This window comes from Gambusia affinis, linkage group LG11 (genome assembly GCF_019740435.1).
Source record: "Gambusia affinis linkage group LG11, SWU_Gaff_1.0, whole genome shotgun sequence".
Taxonomy (NCBI): Eukaryota; Metazoa; Chordata; class Actinopteri; order Cyprinodontiformes; family Poeciliidae; genus Gambusia; species Gambusia affinis.
This window is the reverse complement of record NC_057878.1, coordinates 8,255,982-8,263,292: the sequence shown is the minus strand read 5'-3', so window position 1 is coordinate 8,263,292 and position 7,311 is coordinate 8,255,982. Positions and strand designations below refer to the sequence as shown.

The window sequence follows — 7,311 nt, the reverse complement described above, 5'->3', positions numbered from 1 at the left end:
TTGTTTTGTTACCGTTAAAATATCTACAGCTTTTGTTCCTTGGTCCTAATGATGCGTCTGTTCACTAATGTTCACTAACAGACAGTGCACCTCTTGTAATTGATAAGCTTATAAATGATCACTGTGAAGCATCAGTGTGCATTAATTAAGATCATATCAGTCAGATTAAGTCAAATATCATCAAACTCAAAGCAATTAAAATACTATTTATCTGAAAGGTAATTTCTCCTTTTCAGGGAGTTTAGACTGTATGAAAGGAATCAATTAAATATACTATGAAATATTTAATTTGCAGAATCCCCATAATAAAACTTAAATTGTGAACTGAATGATTACATTGCATCTAGACACAAAAGAATCAACTGTTAATTAGTAATCGTGCTATGTAAATGACTAACAAGATCTTCTCAAACAAGAAACTTGACTACCTAAAGTGATTTCTCACATTGAACCGTCTGACTTTCTGTAGCCGAATAAATGTAACCTTACCAAAGTTTTGCCTTAGAGCAAACAGGTACTGAGTGTGAAGCGTGGATCAGACGCCTTCAGCCATCTGCTAAAGCTAGACTCCGGCCTTCCTCACTGTAAAATAAAACATTACACTTAAAAAAAGTTCAAGTGAACATCGTTTAATTATTATCAATTTGTTGTTTGTACTCGTCTTAAACAAGTGGCAGGAACGTTTGGATATTTTTTTTTTTAAAAAAAAAGCTTGATAAGTTATTTACGTTGAGTCCATGCAACAAATAAAATAAAATAAAAAGTGAAGTATTTGAAAATAGTGAGGATTTTGGGTGGTAAAAGTTTAACATCTTACATCCAGACACTTCGCCATTTCTGCTCAAGCAAACGGAAACGTTTTGAATAGCATAACTATGTCAAATAATGAGACCGGGTGTCTTTAATCTATGTAACAAAATATATTGCTGCTCCTGTAAGCAGAAAATAAAATAAGTTTTGCGGAGAATAACATTTTGGATGAGTTGAAGAATATTGTTTGCCAAAATCACACAGTGTAACTACACTTGTCTTTTATATGATGCAGTAATTGAATCTTGTGAGGCAATTGGTTTGCATAAATTTAAGTAAATGCAACCTATTTTCCTGCTCCACATACTTAGCTAGCAGTTTGCCAATTAACTTCCCAGTCTGAACTTTTGGGCAACGTCTTGATTCAGTCAAACCTTCTATCCTATTTCTCCTGAACTCCGACATTCTTCTACATATCGGTACATATGTGAATGTTTGGCTTGCTGGTCTTCAGCATGCTTTGAATGCAGTATCTGGTTTCTCTTACTTTAACCCGCCCAACTTGCACCTGATTGGTATGTTAGTCTTTTGATTCCCTCCCAGTGAGGCGGTGCTTCACAAAGCAAACTGTGTGTCAAATGGTTGATCTGCCTGATGGCTGTTTCAGAAGATGAGGAAAGACGGTGACTGAGTTTTAGACAGTACTGGTTTTAGACAGTACTTTTTATTGTAGCTGCTCATGTAGCTTTTTTTACTAGATGGCAGTCCTAAAAGTACATGTCTTTAAAATATGAATAAATACGTACAATTTCATAGTTATTTGATCCAGCGGTTATAGAAGTTTGGTAATAATGCAATTCAGGCATTGTGCTTTCTTAATGCAAGTATTTCTGCTACTGGACAAAAAAATAGTGTTAAAAGAGGATTTAGAAAGAAAATAGATGATATTTGTATTTACTGAGTGCAAGGCTGTGACTAGTTATCAGGACAGAATGAGAACTGAAAAACTGTTGGGTCCACATGACCAAGGAGGGAACCGGTCATCTGCTCCAACAATTTATTAGTCTTTAGGAAATATTTTTGGACACAAGGAGCAGGAACATAACAATATCAGATGTATTGTTCATCCTTATATCAGTGATTCAAAGCTATTTTTAATTTTGCATCATCTTAAAGATGGAAAGAGTCAATTATTTTTTCACCCATAGACAAGTGTAATGTGTTTATTACAAGTAGGATTAACCAAGCTGAAGGAAAACAGAGAGAAAAGAGAAATAAATATTCATTGATACAGAACAAGAATTTTATGTTGTGTAAGATATTTAAGAAAATAATACTGAAGCTGTGAACTCATGAATTTCTTTATTTGGTTGTTATCTCTAAACTACGTTTACTTTTTATGTTGAACACCAGACATCTTTTCCACAGTTTTTTCACTTAGTTCCACGACTGCAGTGGATTTTGTAGTCAATGTTAAAATCCAGCGCAGAATCTGAAGCGATGGAGGAAATTTACGTCAATATGGAACCTGTTGGACAAACTGCATCTAATCACACAGGTAAGAATGAAGTTACAGAGAAATCTAGTATGTATGTTATTCAATTTTTTGCTAATGTTAAGGTTTTTGTTAAGGTTGGAGCAGCTCCAAAGAGAGACTCGGCATCGGTGTGGTCGTATGCTTGGGATTCCTGAATGTTTTAATTCTGGCTGAACTCATAGGCCTCAGTGTACACAGTGAGTCTTCTTCTAGTCATGTTACAGATGTAAAATGAGTAAATGTTATGTTTCTGTTTTTTCTACTGATCAAATAGCGAGGGTTTAAAAAAGAATAAAGCTTGGTGACTCAAAGTGTTGCAGAGAGGTGAAACATTACACTATGTTACATGAGTTTGATTCATTTTCAGCAATGGTTGCATCTGCAGCCGTTTAGCGTGTCTTTAATATCTCCTCTTTTTCAAACTATTTACCAAACAATTTATTTTTCAGTGTTACCTCAGTTTAAATTCTACAGGTGTAACCAAAATCATGAAACTATTTTATAAGTCTTAGTTGAAAATAGATGCCACTTCTTTTTTTTCTGCAAACATGTTTGTTGACTTGTTTTGGGTTTTTTTCTTCCCAGCTCATGACATGACAGCAGATTTTTCTGACATCGGCAACATGCTGACCGAACAGAACAGCAAGTTTCTCTCCATGAACGTTAACTTCACTGAAACGGCTCCACGAGCTGAAGAGACTTTAAGGTTTGTCAAAACTTTAAAAAATGTGTATCTCTTTAAAAACTGAATTCTACACTGAATTGTAAAGTATAAATAATACCTTTCCTTTTTGGTTTAAATGAGTATAATGTAAATGAACAACTTTTATTGAATTTATTAAGTGCTCTATCATTTTCGTGTGCTAAAGAACAACAATGTAAAGCCAACTGAACTTTGATTCTTTTCTCCTTACAGGACAGACAAACATCAGTTGTTCCTGTTAATCCAGGGGCTGCAGAGGAAGAGCAGATCCAGTAGTGATGGATGATTAGGATTTGTGTTCACTGTGATATTATTCATCAATAATAATGTAGCTTATTAGTATGCTGTTACATAAAACCGTAAAGATAAATTGTACACTTCCAACTGACTTATAAAGCAACAATTTTACCCGTTGTACTCTGTGTTTTTCTTTCTTGTTAAAACTGACACGATAAACAAACGTTGGGGGATGGTTTTGTGCGGAGGATCGGTTTAGCATGATGCTCTCTGATTGTGTCTTGATGTGACTTTTACTACGAGACTTTAAGGAACTCCAGTTGTGTCCGGTAATAACGGATTAAGCTCTATCTTGGTAGATTTTTGTAATAAAGTAACGTCAACACCACAGATTCAGCTGTGAGGAGTTTGTTCTAGTCATCTTAAAGATGGCAAGAGTCAATGTCCTGTTGATTCTGAGTAACTGAATAATTAACCGAATGACATTTTATTAATTTCAGAGTTCAATCAGCGTTTTGTAGTGATCCTAGTCTAAGAAAGAAAGAAACAAAGATAGAAAGCAGCAAATGTTCATGTTGGTTCCACAGACTTACCTGAAAATATGGATCAAATCAGTCATTACAGGGTAAAAGTAATTTGAAGAGGGAGAAGCGTATAAACAAGTCAAGTCAATGACAAGTCAATGACATGATGCAATCTGCATTTTGAACTTTGATAACTTTTTTTTTTACTGACTTAAATAATACATTTAAATTGCTGCGTTGTTTGATAAGTAGAATAGAAGTGACTTTTTTGTAAATGGTTTTGAGATTACCTATTGTAAATTAACGTTTTATAAATCAACTGAATCGAATTAAGAAATTTGCCCGACTGACTGGACTGGAGAGAAATGATGAACAATGTTTTATGCTTTTCGTGGAAAACTAAGAAATTAAAACAGAAATTTTCCAATTGCATTTTACTACATACCGTTGCCTGGTGTCTGAGCAGGTAAAAGGTCATCCCAAGCAATAAGAAGAAGCTGTTGTCAAAATCATGATCTTAAATTTTATTTACAAAGAGATGAGTCATAATATTCTGTACCACATAATTCACTGCTTACAAATACTAAAAAGTCCTGTTTTGGAAAAATGTTTCATGTTTTTGCAGTTTGTTCAAATGTATGATTTCAACAGCAAGTGCTAAATCATATCCTGTTTTGTATTTTTATGTATGTCGTAATAGAGAGGATGCCGGGGCAGTGTGCTGTCCTGACACGATAAACGTTTCATCTACTATCTGGTCAACATACCAGTCAATTATACTGCATAGGACCAAGAGTTTATCCGTTTATCGTGTTTCCTGAAACACGATAAACGGAAACACGATAAACACGATAAACCGATAAACCGTTTATCGTGTTTCCTGAAACACGATAAACCGTTTATCGTGTTTCCTGAAACACGATATGATTGAACTTTTTTTTAAGTGTAATGTTTTTTTTTGCAGTGAGGAAGGCCGGAGTCTAGCTTTAGCAGATGGCTGAAGGCGTCTGATCCACGCTTCACACTCAGTACCTGTTTGCTCTAAGGCAAAACTTTGGTAAGGTTACATTTATTCGGCTACAGAAAGTCAGACGGTTCAATGTGAGAAATCACTTTAGGTAGTCAAGTTTCTTGTTTGAGAAGATCTTGTTAGTCATTTACATAGCACGATTACTAATTAACAGTTGATTCTTTTGTGTCTAGATGCAATGTAATCATTCAATTCACAATTGAAGTTTTATTATGGGGATTCTGCAAATTAAATATTTCATAGTATATTTAATTGATTCCTTTCATACAGTCTAAACTCCCTGAAAAGGAGAAATTACCTTTCAGAGAAATATAATTTTAATTGCTTTGAGTTTGATGATATTTGACTTAATCTGACTGATATGATCTTAATTAATGCACACTGATGCTTCACAGTGATCATTTATAAGCTTATCAATTACAAGAGGTGCACTGTCTGTTAGTGAACATTAGTGAACAGACGCATCATTAGGACCAAGGAACAAAATCTGTAGATATTTTAACGGTAACAAAACAATTCACCATGTTGTGACCAACTCTTGGAGCGTGGTTGTGTAATGAGTATGTTTAATTTTATTTTATTAATTTTATTTTTAGGTAAAGTGTACCAATAGCAGACTTAGTCAATGTTATCATAAGTTGGACTAGCTGTCAGAAGACGTAAGCAAGTCTCCGTGAGAGGGAGTATTTAAGAAAAATCACAAATTGACTGAATTGTTGGTTGATAGTCTTCATATATTTAAATTTGTGCAACAAACACCAAAAGAAAAAAAAACCTAATTAAAACCTGAATGGCCATTCAGTTTGATAAATATTTACACATTCAATAAATCGATAGAAATCCAAGCTCACATATCAAAACACTTCTTTGTGAATGGCAGCATGACCTATAATGTGCTTTCTGCTTTATTTTTAGCTTAATGAGCAAGAACTAGTTCAGATGGTAGCTGTGAAACTGGTTCTGTGAACACGAATCAATTCAGGTTTAACTGAATTAAGTAGTTGTTAAGAGTGACCTGACTGAAAACCAAGGTGGAACAACTCAGGCGATATGACTGCTAGTAAATACTACAGGTTCTTATATTCACAGGATTACTCAAGTGTGTCGGATAATGGATGAAGGGAAAACATCATTAGGGCCAAGAAACATACAGCATATAACTCAGAGATAAAAGTAGTGGATAATTTTAAAGGTAAAAAAAAAAAGAAGAAATAAAATAATTCCCATGTTGGAGCAACTCGGAGCGTGGTTGTGCAATGTAAAAAAAATAAATAAAAAAATCAACTTTAGGGAAAGCTGAAAGATACATGTGAGTAGCTTCACCAAGGCCTGTTTAGTATCTGTAGGATATTCTTCAGAAATAAATTTACAGATGAGGGACTTTTAAGGACATGTATCACACTAGCAAGTGTTACAGGAAAAAAAAATCTATAAGAGTTTAAAATTTAAGTGATGAAGGAAATCACAAACTCAGTCAGCACTGACTAATTCTACTACCATAAATAATGCAGTAAAACAGTTAAACTTTAGGTTTTCTTTAGAGGTATATGTTTACTCTTACGCAGGGACACCCATGCGCACACACACCCACATACACACACGCACACAGACGGATGGCAAGGACTGGGGGTCAAACCCTTACTTTCAGAGCCTAGAGGTCAGCCCTGCCACACGCACACACACACACACACACACGCATACACGCCCATGGTGGGGACGATGTCAGCCCCTGTCTAGTCTTATGCCCTCTCCCGCGCAAATTCTGAGAGCTACAGAAAATGCCAACTTTTTGAAAAATGTGTTTTTCTGAGACATAGAGGGAACATAAATTGCCGCGCAAATCCTGAGAGCTGAGAAATGCCAACGGTTTGAAAAATGTGTTTTTTTTTTCTGAGACATACATTTTCCTTGTTCGCCATGTGTGTTGACCCAGAGGTCAGGAGAACTATCCTGAGGGATTTCTGTCCCCCCGCCTCAAAACAGGACCGTAACTCCCGCTTCACGTCTCAGGAAGATATTCTGCTTAAACTAGAGGTAACTACAACATCCCAAATCTATTTAAATATATTATATTGTATATTATTCTAGATTATCTAACACGTATTATATTACTCTTAAAACTCGTGTTTTTCATTCTTTAATTGTATTATTCTTAAAACTCAGATGTCATAATAGATGGGGTGAAATGGGGGATGGGTAACTTGACACCGGAAGGGGGGAGGGGCGGTAATACACCGGAAATTAAAATGATTAGGGTCATTAATCACTCTCGATTAAAATTTGACTAAAGGGTGTCTATATTACTCTCTTGTGCTTATTGATAAATCATGTTATTCAATTCTTATTCTTTTGTAATAATACTGAGGACTTGGGTTTTTCTTTGTGTTAATTTAGGTTTTTGTGTTGTTTTCATTTTATTGAGTCTCCATTTGTCTCTTGTTTCTCCTTATTGTGTGTATTTAATCCCACCTGTGTTTCTTGTTGGGTTCTCGTCTTGTCTGCCGTCAAGTTTGTTGTTTTGGTTTAGTTA

At 35.1% G+C, this 7,311-nt stretch overlaps 1 long non-coding RNA gene across 1 annotated transcript; it reads left to right on the top strand.

Annotated features, from left to right (window-relative positions):
* The first annotated feature begins 2,393 nt into the window (after positions 1-2,393).
* Positions 2,394-3,392, top strand: LOC122840464. Its single transcript, XR_006372234.1, has 3 exons — positions 2,394-2,484; positions 2,873-2,993; positions 3,204-3,392. It is a non-coding gene; the product is annotated as an uncharacterized LOC122840464 (long non-coding RNA).
* The last annotated feature ends 3,919 nt before the right edge of the window (positions 3,393-7,311 follow it).